The 14,794-nt window shown below is 50.6% G+C and overlaps 1 protein-coding gene across 3 annotated transcripts in view; it reads left to right on the top strand.

Moving 5' to 3' along the window:
* The first annotated feature begins 1,228 nt into the window (after nucleotides 1-1,228).
* The window catches only part of ACSL1 (acyl-CoA synthetase long chain family member 1), a 71,780-nt gene continuing 58,214 nt past the window's right edge, over nucleotides 1,229-14,794 (top strand). For 2 of the 3 annotated variants that reach the window (XM_032618369.1, XM_032618366.1), the window contains exon 1: nucleotides 1,253-1,422. The gene's annotated coding sequence lies outside the window, so the exon portion shown is untranslated. Of the gene's footprint in view, nucleotides 1,423-14,794 lie in introns of all 3 variants that reach the window. The other variant, XM_032618368.1, reaches the window with a different exon arrangement.

Below are 14,794 nucleotides of genomic sequence, written 5' to 3'. Positions count from 1 at the left end.
CATTTTTTTCTTTTAAGTGGAGAGCCAAGATCTAGCCGATCTAGATGAGAAGGGGGCCTAGGAGAAGTGAGCTGTTACAGAGGCCGCTGGGGTGTGGGCTGCCTCACCATCAGCTTCTGGAGCAGTGAGAGAAGCCCAGGGGGAAGTCCTTAGGAGATTATCGTGGAGTCAGCTGCAGTCCGCTTTGAGGTCTCCATGAGCACAAGTTCACCAGAATGTTAAGTACAAGTACACTTGCACGGCCTGACTATTATGGACGTGCTCTGGAGGCCGACTGCCTGAGTTCCCAGTGACTTTTGCCCTCACTAGCATTCAACCTCTCTGGGCCTCAGTTTCTGAATCTGTGAAAAGGGAATAATGACTGCACCCACCTCATAGGGTTATGATGAAGATTCAATAAAATAATGTGTGTGAAATGTTTCAGTAAAAGTTATCTGTCATTATTAGAGGTGTTTATTACAACAATAACTCTTCTCCTGCCTCCAATTCCAAGCAGTACTAGATAAAAGCCCTCCACGCACTGCGGGGCACAAGCGCCACTGTAACCTGGACCACCGGTATTAGAGGTTAAGGATACTGGCAGGCCACAGGTGCTAAGAGGAAAAATAACATTTGGGCTCCGAGCCTGAAAAAAATTGCGTTGGCTTCTGAAAGCCCCAAATCGGCATCGCATGCTCACAGACAGAAGTCCTCAAAATAGCACAGCCAGGACTGAGCAGTGGACAGGCCACAAGAATTGTCAGGTGAACACTGCCCTTGAGCCATGTCGAGCATGCGCTCTGCTCCACCTATACCTGGGCTCATCTGTCCGGGTTGCTTCATGTCCAGGGCTCTGCAGAAATCCAGACCAGAGCCTTCCCAGCCAGGGAGTGTGGCGAAACTCTATGTGGGGGCCGTAGTGAAAAGAGGTTAAAAGGGGTTACGCACGTCGCTGCCAACTTAAATAGGAAAGGAAAGTCCTCGGGCCCCCAGGGCCCCTCCCTGCAAAAGCCCCTCCCGCCAAGGAGTCAGCGGGGCACGCGGTTGCGGGTGGAAAACGCAAAACGGCGTTTCCCGGCCGCCGCAGCACCGCAGCCTTCCGGGCTGAGCCACCACAATTTACCCCTTGCCCTTCCTCGAACTCATTATGAAATCCACGGCAGTTCGGATGACTAGAGATACGTGCGCCCTGGGACACTCCGTGCCCTCCCGGCATGCGCGCGACCAGACGGGAAGGCGAACGCGCGGCGGGCGGGGCGGGGCCTGAGGGCGGGGCGGGCGCGGCACTAGCACCCGCCGCAGCCTGGCTCCAAGGCGGCGGGGCCTGGGGCGTAGCCAGCCACGCATTGGCGGCGGCCCCCTTAAATAGGATCCGAAGTCGGCTTGGGGTCAGCAGTGGTTTGCGGTGACCGCCGGCGGTGCACTGCCGAGCCTGTGGAGGAGGTGAGTGCTCCTGCCGCGGGGAGCCGCATCCGTGCCCGCTGCGGCGCCGGCGTCTCGGCGGGGCGCGGGGCTGAGGCTGCCCTGCCGGCCAGAGCCCAGGAGGTTGCGGCCGCAGCGGAGGCACGCGAACAGGGCCTCGGCTCGCAGGGACGTTCCGCTTTTCCGGCCTCTGCCCTGCGGCTCCTCGGGTTCCCGCCGCAGCGGAGGCCTCCGGGCCGCCCTAGCCGCCGCCGCTTCCCGTGCCGGAGCCGGGGATGCCGGCCCGCAGCTCCCCGCGGGCGGCGCGGGCTTGGGGCTGGTGCACGGCGTGGTGCGTGTGACGCGCGCCGCCGGACCGGGTTCTTGTTTGTGTGGCGGCGGGGACCGGCCCGGCGGGAAGCCGGACCCGGAGCTGCAGATACCAGGCGATGATCCCGCGGGGCCGTGACGGTGCTCTCTGGGCCGCGGCCTCCTTCCTGCCCCCGTGGCGGGGTTTCACGCGCTCTCGGACCGCGCGTGGAAGCATCGGAGCAGGCGGTCTCCCAGCCTCGGCGTGACGGTGGTCCCTGCGCGCAGCGCCCGCGGGAGGGTCAAAGGCAGCATCAAAAGTCTGTTGCCACCATGTGGAAATTCTCGCGGTGCCTGCAGAGGAGTGCCCATATCCGCTGCACGTGGCCGTGATGGAGTCATAAAGAGCCTGGCATGTTTTGAAATTAGGAAGCAAAAATCATGTTATCTATTACCTTGTAGCCTAGACGGTGACTTGAATGAACACGTGCACGAGAACCGAGAGACAGATGCTCATGCTAATCGGTGTGTACGTTAGAATTGCAGACTCTTTCCCCACCCCACTCACTTTCAAGGTTATGGAGCTTAACTAAGACCATTATAAAAGTGCCCTTGCCTTTGAAAGTTCAGACTTTTAAGCTTCTTGTTGATGCAGGAATATACAGAGTGCCCTAACTGTTAATATTCTTACTTTTATTTTTGACCTTTGCTTAGCATAAGAGAAACTGGTTAAATTTCAGTTTCTGACACAGATTTCACCTGTGATTATCTCAATGTAAACAATTATTTGCTTAACACTTAACAAACAAAAAGCCAGTCAAAACCTCTGGTTTGATGCAGCGTTTTCAGTTGGAGGTGGCAGGTTAGATTGGCTTCAAACTTAAGGTCTGAGTTGACAGTCTGGTTGGGTGGGCTTGAGAAGGTGGGACTTTCACCTTCGCTTGCCATCAGGGTAGAGCCAGTCCTGGGAGACTTTTTTTCTTATTCTGACTCAACTGGGAGAATCGCTTCCTAGTATGAAACTTGACTCCTCATTTGGAAAAAACTGCATTAGACCAAAGTCTTTCACAGCTAAAATTCTGTGACTAGAAAAAGCAAACCCTGAAGAGTAGCACACTTCATACCTCCCTCCCCCACCTAAAATAAGATAGACGCATCATAGACCATGTGTTACAGATTTCTGTTTTCTGCATTTGCTGTAAAATGAAAAGACTCTTATTAAATCGCCCTTCTCTCACAATTATAAGCATGTTGACCTATTTCCTTCCCGTCTCTGTTATGCATAGTTTAACAGTATTTTTATTATCGTTGTGGGCAGCCTGACTAAAAAGAATCTCTGGGCTTTTGAATTTGGGGCATTTAAGAGATAGATACTTGTGACAAAGGCAGGTAGAGACAGGTGTCTGTTTATATCACAAAGATCAAGTGTTCATAACTGTCTCTGCTTCTGGTTGAGCTTTGGAATAGCTGACAGTGTACCGCATGCCACAGTGTCCTGCTTGATATCCAGGGCTGGTTACATCTTTGGTTTTTGATGTAGCTGTCTTGTGGAAGTTTGGAGGAGGGCCTGGGGAAGGATCATGTTTTGTCATTACAGCTGGGGATTTCTCCTCTCTCCCTTCAAGTTTCACTTTTCTGGAAAGAGGGAGACTGTAGGAATAGTAGTAATTTCTAGATGTGATACTCAGTAACCTTGGGGGAATAGATAATTTTTTAAGGTCGGTTGCTGAATTTATTGTGCAAATTTGCCACCTATGTCCATTATTCTTTTGCATTTAGTATCTGTTATAACCAAATTCTGTCAGTGTTGACAGAATTAATCACGTTTTGTGAACAGTATTGTTTGGATGATGCAATGTGTTAGACTCCCTGTCTTAGAAAATACAGAAGAACCTCCTTTAAGGCAGCTCAGAGCTGTAGTTATCCTAAGTCCTCTTCAAGCTCTGCTGTCTGACAGGCTGTGGTCAGTCAGGAGGGAGATCAAAGATGCCAGAGTTTTTATTGAAGGTTATAGATCCAACTTGATGTGCAGACAAACACATTAGAGTCACTTTGCTTTGACGCTCCTGCCTGGAGGCCAAGTCTCAGGGAACAGAGAAGGTGCCAGGGGTTGAGTTTGAGTTTCAACGTTCTAGTACTTAAAGGAGCTTTGGAGAGCTTTTAAACAAGCACAAGCCCCGAAGTCATAGCTGTACGTGATGAACTAGAAGGTAGAGGCAAACTTACCAGTGCTTGTGTCCGCAACTCCATGCCATTTCCTCGCCCTTTCCTCATCTAAAATGCTGAATGCCAGCTCTTAAGAAATCCTAGTTTGTGTAAGCTCGAGGTGATACATAATTTGTACCACAGTGACAAGAGAAAAGGGTCACATAATTTGAGTTTGGTTCATTTTTCTGCTTTCTCACATCCTAACATTTAGAATTTCTTGACTGTGTTGGAGGTGACACAGTTATTAGTCATAACTTTTGTGGAATCAAGAGGGAAGGAGAAATATGACAGAGCCTTCCCTGAAATTTGGCCGGCTTGGAGGGATGGCACTTTCTTTGGCCAAAAACTTAGCTGGGGGTGAGGACTCTGTTTCCCTGCTGCAGAAGAATACATTTGGCTGGAGGCCAGCGTCTTGTCTCTAGAATCTAAGATTTCAGGACTGGTGCCTCCATGTAGTTTTCAAGTTTTAAATAAAATTTGAAAGCTGTCTAATATCTAAGTCAAAACCATTTGCCTCAGAAAATCTGTATGTATAAATAAAATTATATATTTATATAAATACAGTATACAATAAGACATCATTTTTATAATATATACATTTAATGTTGTAATAAAAATCTATGCTTGTTATAGAAAATTTGTGAACTATAAAAAATAAATCTGGGAGTTCCCTGGTGGCCTACTGGTTAGGATTCTGGGCTTTCACTGCTGTGGCCCGGGTTCAGTCCGTGGTCGGGGAACTGAGATCCTGCAAGCTACATGGTATGGCCAAAAAAAACCCCAAAAAACAAAAACCTCTCTTCAAGAGATTGAATATTAGTAACATTTTCATGTATTTCCTTTTTGTGTTTTTCCAGATTTTTTTTAAGCTTAAGTGTATATTTTTAATAGAAGATAAAATTTTTGATAAATTTTAATCACCTAAGTTATATCGTGAACAATTTTTTTCATGTTACATACTGTTGAAAAAAATGAGTTTTGAAGGTGACTGCCTTATATGGTTTATGGGATATGCCATAATTTATTTACCTTTCCCCTATTGTTGGATATTTAGGAACAGCTGTCTATTTCAGAGCAGTTCACCAAGCTTCTTATATATTTCAGTATATATTTTTTTAAGTTTGGGCATGTTCTGCTTTAAAATTGTTGAAATTGACAATGATTTGGAAATTATTTTTATTAGTGTATGGTTTTAATGGACTTTTGGGTTCATGTGTTCTAGTCAAAAGCTGTTCAAATAAGGATTTCATGCTTTGGAAAGATAAGTGAAAAGAAGTTAGGGCATCACAGGAGGAAATGTGGGCTGCCTTTTGCACCATTTCCTCATTCTAGAGGGACTTCTGATAAATGTATTATCTGTCCATTTGCACACTTATTTGGCCGCTATAGAAGTTGGCACTTTCCCCACAGGTTTGTTGTGGGGAAAATGTCCATATACGTAAGGCCAAAATGCCCTGAGTACCATTTATTCTTTTGTTAATCAGAGTAAAGAGAAAGTTCCTACAGGAGCTCGTTTCTCCCTCCAGGCTCAGCTGTCAACTGCAGAGCAAGGCAGTGTCAGCTCAGTGGACAGGACAGGGGGTGATGACAGCTCATAGCGCCAGGCACTGTTCTTGGTGCTTCAGATCTGTTAACGCATTAATCCTCCCACCTACCCTGTAAGGTAGGTCCTACTTTTATCCATATTTTACGGAAGGTAAAGGAACAGGTGCAGGGATTAAGTCTCCCAAACCAGGGTTTGAACCTCGGCAGTTTGGCTTCAGGGCCGGAGCGCCTAATGGCTTGGCTCTGCTTCTTGAACTTGAAGGGTTCTTAGTCCGGGGGGGCCTGGAAAGTTCTAGGTTATCCAGCAAGACTGAGGACAGAGCTGGTTCTTCTTCCATATCATTGCTCCTTGGTCATCCCCTATCTCATTCACACGCTGTCTTTACTACCAGCGGGCTGAAACGACAACAGATTTTGATTCAGCTCCATTCGGCGAGTGATGAGATCACTTGTTACACAGCTGTGACGTTCTAGAAAATTAAAGAGTAAAAGGCTTTGCCTACCCTGGAAGTTAGTCTTGTTCTAGATCGTGCTGGAAACTTTTAACAGACAAGAGAATAGAATTGTGGATTTGCAGGGTTTGAAGGCGCAGAGGTATAGTCCAGTGGTTATGGCCTCCTTTCCCTAGGACAATTTTAGGCAGAACCCCAATATATGAAATAAATAAAAGCAGGACTGCCATGGTTTAAGGAGGGAGGGGTGGGAATCCCAGATCACAGAGACTCGAGACACGGCGGCTTCCTCACCTCTGAGACACTCCAGCACACCCCAGGTTCCCCGGGTCCCTGAGCCTAACTCACTCATCGCCCGATGCAGTACCTGGTGCAGGAGAGGAGGTGACTTACCAAGGTTACACAAACTGTGTTCCCCTCGGGCCGTGACACACAATGGCGTTTGTCCCTGGGCCCTGGGCCTGTTCGAGGAACGGCTGGACCTCGGGGTCATCCTTGACTTGTGCCCCAAGATCCTGCCAGTCAGCAGGTCCTGCGTATTCTGTACCGTGCTGCCCAGCACACACACATTTCTTCCTTTCATTGTCCATGTCACTGCCCTGATCCAGAGTCTGTCACCTCCAGTTTAGACAGCAAAAGTCCTTAGTTAAAAAAGAAGGGGAGGATGATGACTCTTCCTAACACAGAGTTCGGATCGAATCCCTCCTCCTCCCGGAAGCCCTCCAGGGCCCCTCTGGAAGGCCCCAAGTCTTCACGTAGCTTGGCTCTTGGGGGCTTCTGGAGTCTGGTTCCAACCTGCTGTTTCCCATGAGTCTCCCAAACCACCACGAGCTGGGACTTTTTTTGGTTTGTTTTGGTTTTTTTTTTGCGGTACGCGGGCCTCTCACTGCTGTGGCCTCTCCCGTTGGCGGAGCACAGGCTCCGGACGCACAGGCTCAGTGGCCACGGCTCACGGGCCCAGCCGCTCCGCGGCATGTGGGATCCTCCCGGACCGGGGCACGAACCCGTGTCCCCCGCATCTGCAGGCAGACTCTCAACCACTGCGCCACCACGGAAGCCCAAGCTGGGACTTTTGGAAAGAGACTCTGGTGGCACAGGGTTGAACCAAGGCCTCTGCACCCATGACTCTGTCTTCCACCCGACTCACCGTCCCGTGCCCCGGACGAGCCTCCCGGGCCTGTGTGCCCACCGTCCCCCGTCTGCAGTGACGTTCTTCATCCCACCCTCGTTGCCCATCGCTCCACTGTTCAGAGGCACTTTCCCCAGAGGGACCGTCGCCATCCTCAGACTCCACATCACTCACTGAAACCCTCGGCTGACAGCAACTGGTGGTTAAAATGATGAAACACCCCCATTCCGGTTAGAAGACAGCTGCTACCCCAAGAGCCCTCACCCCTAATTCAGAAACTGTAGAGTTAGCGCCTGGCCGGGGAGGCTCTCCTGAACCCTGTTCTGGTGGTTGGCCTCCTTCTTTTCCAGTTGCTTGGTGCCAGGCTGTACTGGTTACCCCGCGTTTTGAGTGCCCCCCACCGCTCTTCCTTTGCCTCTTCGTACGCACATAGCTCACTTCCCCACTAGGTCCCCCAGCCATGCACTGAGCTCTGTGCATTTAGGAGACCTAGTCACTGTTGTTTCTGTTTTCAGCAGCGTTTAACACAGGGCCTCGCTGCTAGTAAGTGCTTGGTGTTATCTGATGATTGATTGAGACCAGGAGACATTCAGATGGACAGATGTCTCATAGACGGTGTCACTGACAAGAATGTACATTTCATTGTTCCAGGTTTGTATGTTATGATCCTGTGCAAGGCTTAGATCTCGTAGCTGAGATCAAGGCGTTGAAAATCTCCGGAGGCGCCCCAGACTGAGTAGCTGGCAGGGACCTTGCTGTCACACCATCCAACCAACCAGCTCTCCGGGGAGGGACCCGCAATGCAGAGGGTATGCCCAGCAGCCCAAGCAGGCTAGATGCCGGAGGCGGTGCCGGGCTACGTTTCCCCTCCTGGCATGAGTCAGGGAGCAGCACGTCAGACTCCAGGGCCTCTCTGCAGGGCACGCAGGGACTCTAGCTGAGGTCCCGGGACAGACCGCCTCCGATGAGCCAGGCCCTTAGCCTGCCGGGGCCCTTGCCTAGAGTCTCCTTCCTCCAGAGCAGCCCGCTCAGTCAGCTTGGCCTCGGCACTAGCCCGGGTGCCTGTGACGTGCGCTGTACTGCCCTCCCTGGCACGCTTCTTTCCATCACAGGGCGATGCGGAGTATTTTTGTCTCCCCCTGGATAGAAAGTCCATGTGCAGCTTGGGCCGGCACTGTTACCCTGCGTCCTGGGTGCCGCGGGCTGTTGCAGGCGCTCCGGTTAGCAGATGTATTTACCGCTGCCCGTAGTCGGGAACTGACAGAGACTCTAGCCAGGCAGGTGACAGAGAGGAGGTGGGGCGCTGGTCTCCAAGATGGGGTGCATGTGCCCCGGGTTGGGGAGACCATCTATAAGGGTGCAGGTGGATGTATTAGAACTTCTGTAGGTATTTATTTTTTAGCTTTCTTTTTAAATTCATAATTGTATGTTTCATAATGTTCAGAAAATATTTGTACATGTGTACAGTTTATAGATAAGTGTGTCTACATATCAGGGTTACATTTACTTATGATTTTGGATGCATTGTCAGAAGTTTAGAGAGCCAGAAAATTGACTCCTTCTCTGCCACCAGTATGGCACGACCCCTCCAAATGCCATTTTTAAAAGAAAGGGATTTGTTAGTTAAGGGGGGATAGACACTGCTTTGTGACACTGGGTTGTGATTCGTGTCAAATTAGCCTCCGACTTTAGGAGAGCCAGGTTAAATCTGGAAGATGTTTTGCCTTTGGCCAAAACTTGACAATGTAGAAAGAAGCATCTTTAGGACGAGGATTTCATTTTTTGTCTGTTTTATTCATTCACTCCTGTGCCTCAGGCAGTGCTTGATGTAGAGTGGGTGCTACCTAAATATTCTCAGTGTGTACACAGGTACCTTTTTCTTGCATGACAATTAAATACCATGCTGGGTTGGCCACTTCAAGTCAATATTTGAGTTGGCTTTCTCCGTTTAAACCTTTGATCAGTGGCAGGTTACAGCATCTGTGCCCATTTTACTCCTCTTAACTAAGTTCTCAAAGCTGTAGGATCGTAGAGCTAAAACGGGCCTCAGAAGTGTCACTTGAATGATAAGAAGTTTGGGATTTGCTTTTAAATTGTTTTTTAAGAATGAAACAATGCTGACAAGATGTTGATCATTATTGAAACTGAAGCTGGGGTTATTATGGGTACATGGTGGCTTCTTATACTACCCTGTATACTTTTGAATAGATTTGGAAATTTTCATAATAAAAATTTAAACAAAACATAAAGGGAAAATTAAGACCCCCAACTAGCGTCACCTGTTCCGAGGAGGTATGGCCAGATGGGACAATCTCTTTTTTTCCCCTTCCTTCTTTTAAACACTGGGTCATTATTCTATAATCCTCTGTAACTGGTTAGATTCGTTTTGTCTTTAGCTTCCCCAGGGCTAATCACCTCTTATAGTTACCTGAACTCTGGGTGTAACCCTCGCTCACCGAGGCCTCCCTCATCCCTTCTCACACAGCGAGCCAAATCCTGCTTAAACCTTTTCTCTGTTTCTCCTGTCGCTTTCCTGCCGCACCACTGACGGTGTCCCCAGAGCTGAGATCTGTCAACGCTCAAAAGTGGATTTCTCCCAGGTTTGGGAGTAGCTGGCCTTGCTCTCTCTCTGGGTAGAAATCTGCCTTTTATTCTGTGTTCCACTCACCCCTGCTTTGTTAGCCATTTCTCTGGTTTATCTGTCCCTTTGGAACCTTGGTCTGTTTTCAGAGGTGTAAGTATCTGTACCCAACCTTGTGTCCCCTCAGCCTGCTTATCCAGGTCACTGACATTTGCAACCTCTGGGAGCTGCAAGGGCTGGTCCTGCTTCCCTCTGGCTCCTGCACCAGCTTTGCTCAGACTGCCGCCAGGCTGCTCTCCTGGGAGAGAGGCGTGTCGGGGCCTCTGGTCTATGTCACTGTTGTCCTTAACCTACCCGCCACCCCGAGTGCTGCCAGCACAGGCCGGGCCTTGACGTTTCCCCACCCCCAGCTGCCTCTGCCTGTTCCTGTCTGGCTCTCGGCTCGCTGGACCGCCCTCCCTCTGTGCTCCAGCCCATACACAGTGCTTTCTCCCCTCTGGCTCCTGGAGCCCAGGGCCCTGCATAGTTTGGTTAACTCCTGCAGGTGTGTTAACTCTTACAGGTGCGTTAACTCTTACAGGTGCGTTAACTCCTACAGGTGCGTTAACTCCTGCAGGTGAGTTAACTCCTGCAGGTGTGTTAACTCTTACAGGTTAGGGCAGACGGTGAGAGCTTAGATATATATTTTCTGGGAGGGGCTTTCACCCCATCTGTCACTTTGCTGGAAGGACAGGTTACCACCCAGGGCCCTTTCTGGAGCAGGTGGGAAATACATAAATACAGGAGAAAATGAACTGACCTGACCTAGTTATAGCTTGTTTTTTTTAACAATGGGCTGTTTTCTTTTTATGTCCTGCCATCACAGGAGTTTCTGGGTGGGTGGGATCCTGTTATTTAGTCCCAAGTGCCGGGACTGCCTGGCCAGCTTTTGCCTCCTTGAGCATCACCTTGGAGATGCTCTGTGGTGTTGGAGACAGAAGGGGCGGAGCTTCCCTCTGTTCCCCCTCCCTTCCTTGTCCCCCGGGGGCCTACGCAGGCAGCAGGGGGCTGGCTCAGGTTTTGCAGCTCACGGGGCACAGCCAGTACCTGGACAGAGAGCTCCGTGCCTGTGGGTCTAGCGTTCTTTCATGATTCTGTTCTGGCCCCTCCCATGGCCACTACCGGAAGTTGCTAGCTTTGGACAGAGCATCTGAAGGGACCCCAGGACTTCGGTGCCTTCTCTGTGTGCAGCTGCTCAAACAAATGGACCTCCTCCCGGTCCTGAGGCCCTTAGAGGAGGGCCCCTGCCAGCTGGGTCCAGCCCTGGTCGTTGTGAAAGACGTGGGTCCTGTTTCCTGTTCGATTGTTGTCCCCTCCTCTCGGGGAGCCTTCTGCTTCGGGGTTTACTTTGTGGTTCATCGCATGCCAGGAAGGTAGAGAATCTTTTCTTCTGGATTGTTTAGTGGCCACACGAATTTTATTTCTTCTCCAGCTATTATCATAACAGGCTCTCCTTGTGTTGCCTGACTGCCCCATACCACGGTGTCATTCTCTGTGACATGCAGGCCCCCAGACGTAATCAGGACCCTCCCTGTGCCCAGATCAGCTGAAACAACATGGCTGTCAGACCCACTGATGAGCGGGAAGCCTCACCTGCAGGAGCCTCTTCTGTCTTGGTTCTTGCAGAAGCCTGGGGTCAGCCTAACAAACAGCCGCCTGGTCTCCAGCCGCTGAAGCAGGGCCGGCTGACTGTGGGTCTGCTCTGTCCAGGGCTGTTCCCTTCTCTGGCTCTTCCTGGGAAACGGCCCTGCCCCGTCGTGACTCGTATCTAGATACCACTTAACAGTAGTGAATCGCTGTTCGAAGACCAGCGGAGACATCTTGCTTCTCTTCGGAATGTTTTTTTTGAATGGAAACATTTCCTCTTAAATCCATGCCACTAAAATTTCACCCTGACAGAGAGGCTTTTAGGTGACCTGCATATCTTCACCAGGCAGGGCCTGACTATAATTATCGTTTTCCCAAGTGGATGTGCCTGACAGGTCTCTGTATCTGTGTTGAAGAGAGAAGGGAGGAGAGCTGTGTGCTTGGTGGTTTTTTTTCTCTCTGGGGAATGCTGGACAGGTCCTGCTTCGCGCATTCCTTGCATCCCAGATGGCCACCCACCCATCCACGCTCTGGGCCTTTCTAAGGGCTCCTCACGCCAGCCCGCCATTGTGTTCCAGCCCCTGGGCAGTTTCTCTGGTTGGGAGGATTTGCTTTCCTTTCAGAGATAAAACTCACTTATAGAAGTTGGTGGCCAACCCTGGGGTCAGGCTCTGGACTCAGCCCTTCCTCTGGCATTGGCTGTTCTATTTAAGAAAGGGGTTTGCTGTCTTGTCTTCCTCCTGGGCAGCCTTGATTTGTTGTAAACTAACCCGCAATCACATGTCTGAATGTATTTCTACAAAGGAGAAGTGAGGACCCTTGCCCTTAGATGACCTTGGGGGTGACATCATACATAAGTGAAAGAGTTTGAGAAATAGGCAATGGGAAGATGGGAAAATGGACATCCTGAGATAGCCTCTCAGTCAGTGGCTTGCCATCCTGTCTGCTGGTTTGTTTCTTTCCCCTTCAGGTCCCCTGGAAGGTGCTGCTTCCTCCCAGCTCACTGCCTCATAGCAGCAGCGAGGGTGCCAGGGGAAGATGCTGAAGTTTGGAAATGGCCTGAATACCCGCTTTCTCTTTGGAGAATCACAGCTCTGTGTACATACACATCTTCCAGAGGCTTGCAGTAGAGAACTGGGCAGAATCACAGAGGGTCGTTCATGACTCAGGAAATGTTTAGGAAGCACCTGTTCTGGGCAGGGCACCATGTTAAGCACTGAGGGCATCTTGAGACGGTTGGGCCAGGGCTCCGGTCCATGAGGAGGGGTAGCCTCTCCCCAAGGGAAGCATACACTCACCATAAGCGCAAAACAGGAGACGCTAAGGACCACACGAGGGCTACAACTAAAGCATTCCTGGAATTCAGAGGAAGGACTCCCGGCTTCTGACTGAGTGGGTCCTGTAAGAATTTATTCGGGAAAGCAGCCTCTGGCCTTTGGGTAGGATTTGGACATCTTTTTTTTTTTTTTTGGCTGCGTTGGGTCTTCGCTGCTGTGCGCAGGCCTCTCATTGCGGTGGCTTCTCCTGCTGCAGAGCACGGGCTCTAGGCGCGCGGGCCCCAGTGCTTGTGGCTCGCAGGCTCAGTAGTTCTGGCTCGCAGGCTCTAGAGCGCAGGCTCAGTAGTTGTGGTGCACGGGCCCAGCTGCTCCGTGGCATGTGAGATCTTCCCGGACCAGGGCTCAAACCCACGTCCCCTGCACTGGCAGGCGGACTCTCAGCCACTGCGCCACCAGGGAAGCCCTGGACATCTTAAAGCAGGACCAGGGAGGAGAGCTGTAGGTGAGGGGGACTGCGGAGTGGGTTTGGAGGCACAGGGACCTTCTTCTGGGCTTTGGGGGGCTTGTACGGTGCAGCAAGGGCAGGGGTGCCTAGGAGGAACGGAGGTGGCGTGCGCTGTGACACCTGCCTCCGTGGCGGCCCTGAGGCTGGGTCGGCAGGGGAGCCCAGAGGAGCAGGGGGAGAGGGGGGATCGCCCTTCCACTTGCGCCAGGACGAGGGCCTACAGATGCCTCACGGCCACCTCCGCACTTCATGGCTCCACCACCATTCTCCAGACTCCAAAACTCACCTTCCAATTCCTTCTCTTTTTTCCATTTATATCCACTTAGTTACCGAATCCTGGTACGTATTGTTTTTTCAGTGATTAAATTTTTTAAAATTCTGGTAAAATATGAGTAATATAAAATTTACCATTTTAACCATCGCTAAGTGTGCAATTCCGTGGTGCTAAGTGTGCAATTCCGTGGCGTTAAGTGTGCCATTCCGTGGCGTTAAGTACATTTCCAGTGTTGTATAACCATCACCACACTCTAGTCCAGACTTCTCATCTTCCGAAGCAGAAACTGTACTGTGAAGCAGTAAACCCCCCCACCCCCGTGTGTCTTCTTCTGTCTCTATGAATTCACCTGTGTTAGGCCCCTGGTATAAGCAGAATCGTATGGTATGCGTCCTTTTGTGTCTGGCTTCTCTCACTTGGCATAACGTTTTCAAGGTTCACCCACGTCATGGCGTGTATCAGAATTTCCGTCTTTTGTAAAGGCTGAAGAATATTCCATCGTGTGCATGCACCGCATTCTGTTTACCTCTTCACCTGTGGGTGGACATTGGGGGTCACATCGCAGCTTTTTAAAGCCCCATGTGTCCTCGCTTTTTGTCATCCTCTGCGTTGTGTCCCACCTTTGTGTAGATTTGAATCACCGTGTGCCTGGGTCCCAGCACTTGCCTCTTAAGGTCCAGTGGCCTTGCCCTCAGCCCAGCCTCTAGTCCTGTTCTTGTGTGGAGCTGGGCAGGGACTTGACCTTCCCCGCACGGTTTCCTGGCCTTTGCATTGACAGTAACAACTCCGGGCAGTGAGGACTGTTACTACACGTGCTCTCATGGGTGACTGCTCAGCACCGGCCTGACACGTGCTACGTGCTTAACTCACAGTGGCCTCACAGACATCGTAACCTCACGCTGATTTCCCCAAACATCTTCCTTCCCATCTCCCGTGCAGCTTACCCTGTCATGCGTTCTGGATTAACTTGCTCCAAATCCTTGAGCTGAGGTGGGGAGCTGCTTCTCATCCCCGGAGCCTGAAGTCACGCTCATTTTCTTAGGCCACACTCACCTCCTGCATCCACACACAGCTCCCCCGAGACGGTGTGATGGTGTCCACAGTTTCTTTTGTATTGTTGTTATGCGGTTTACTTCCAAGCCTCATGAATGGCGTCTGCAAGTTTTCGAAGTTTGTACCCCCAAGTGGATATTAAATCATGTACGTGTCCAATAGAAGGTGAGGTTTTCCCAAACCCTCTTTCAGTCCTCGCGTTAAAAGTCTTACCAAGCCTTTCACGCTACAGAGTGCTCTCTCGGGCGCTTTATTTTGAACAACATCAGTAGAGGGGGCAACCTGTCTTTTTTTTTCATGTATTTATTTTATTTATTTATTTTTGTTTGCGTTGGGTCTTCGTTGCTGCACTCGGGCTTTCTCTAGTTGAGGCGAGACGGGACTGCTGTTCGTTGAGGTGCGCGGGCTTCTCATTGCGGTGGCTTCTCTTGTTGTGGAGCACGGGCTCTAGGCGC

This window comes from Phocoena sinus, chromosome 21 (genome assembly GCF_008692025.1).
Source record: "Phocoena sinus isolate mPhoSin1 chromosome 21, mPhoSin1.pri, whole genome shotgun sequence".
Classification (NCBI taxonomy): Eukaryota; Metazoa; Chordata; class Mammalia; order Artiodactyla; family Phocoenidae; genus Phocoena; species Phocoena sinus.
This window is presented reverse-complemented; position numbering and strand designations above follow the sequence as displayed.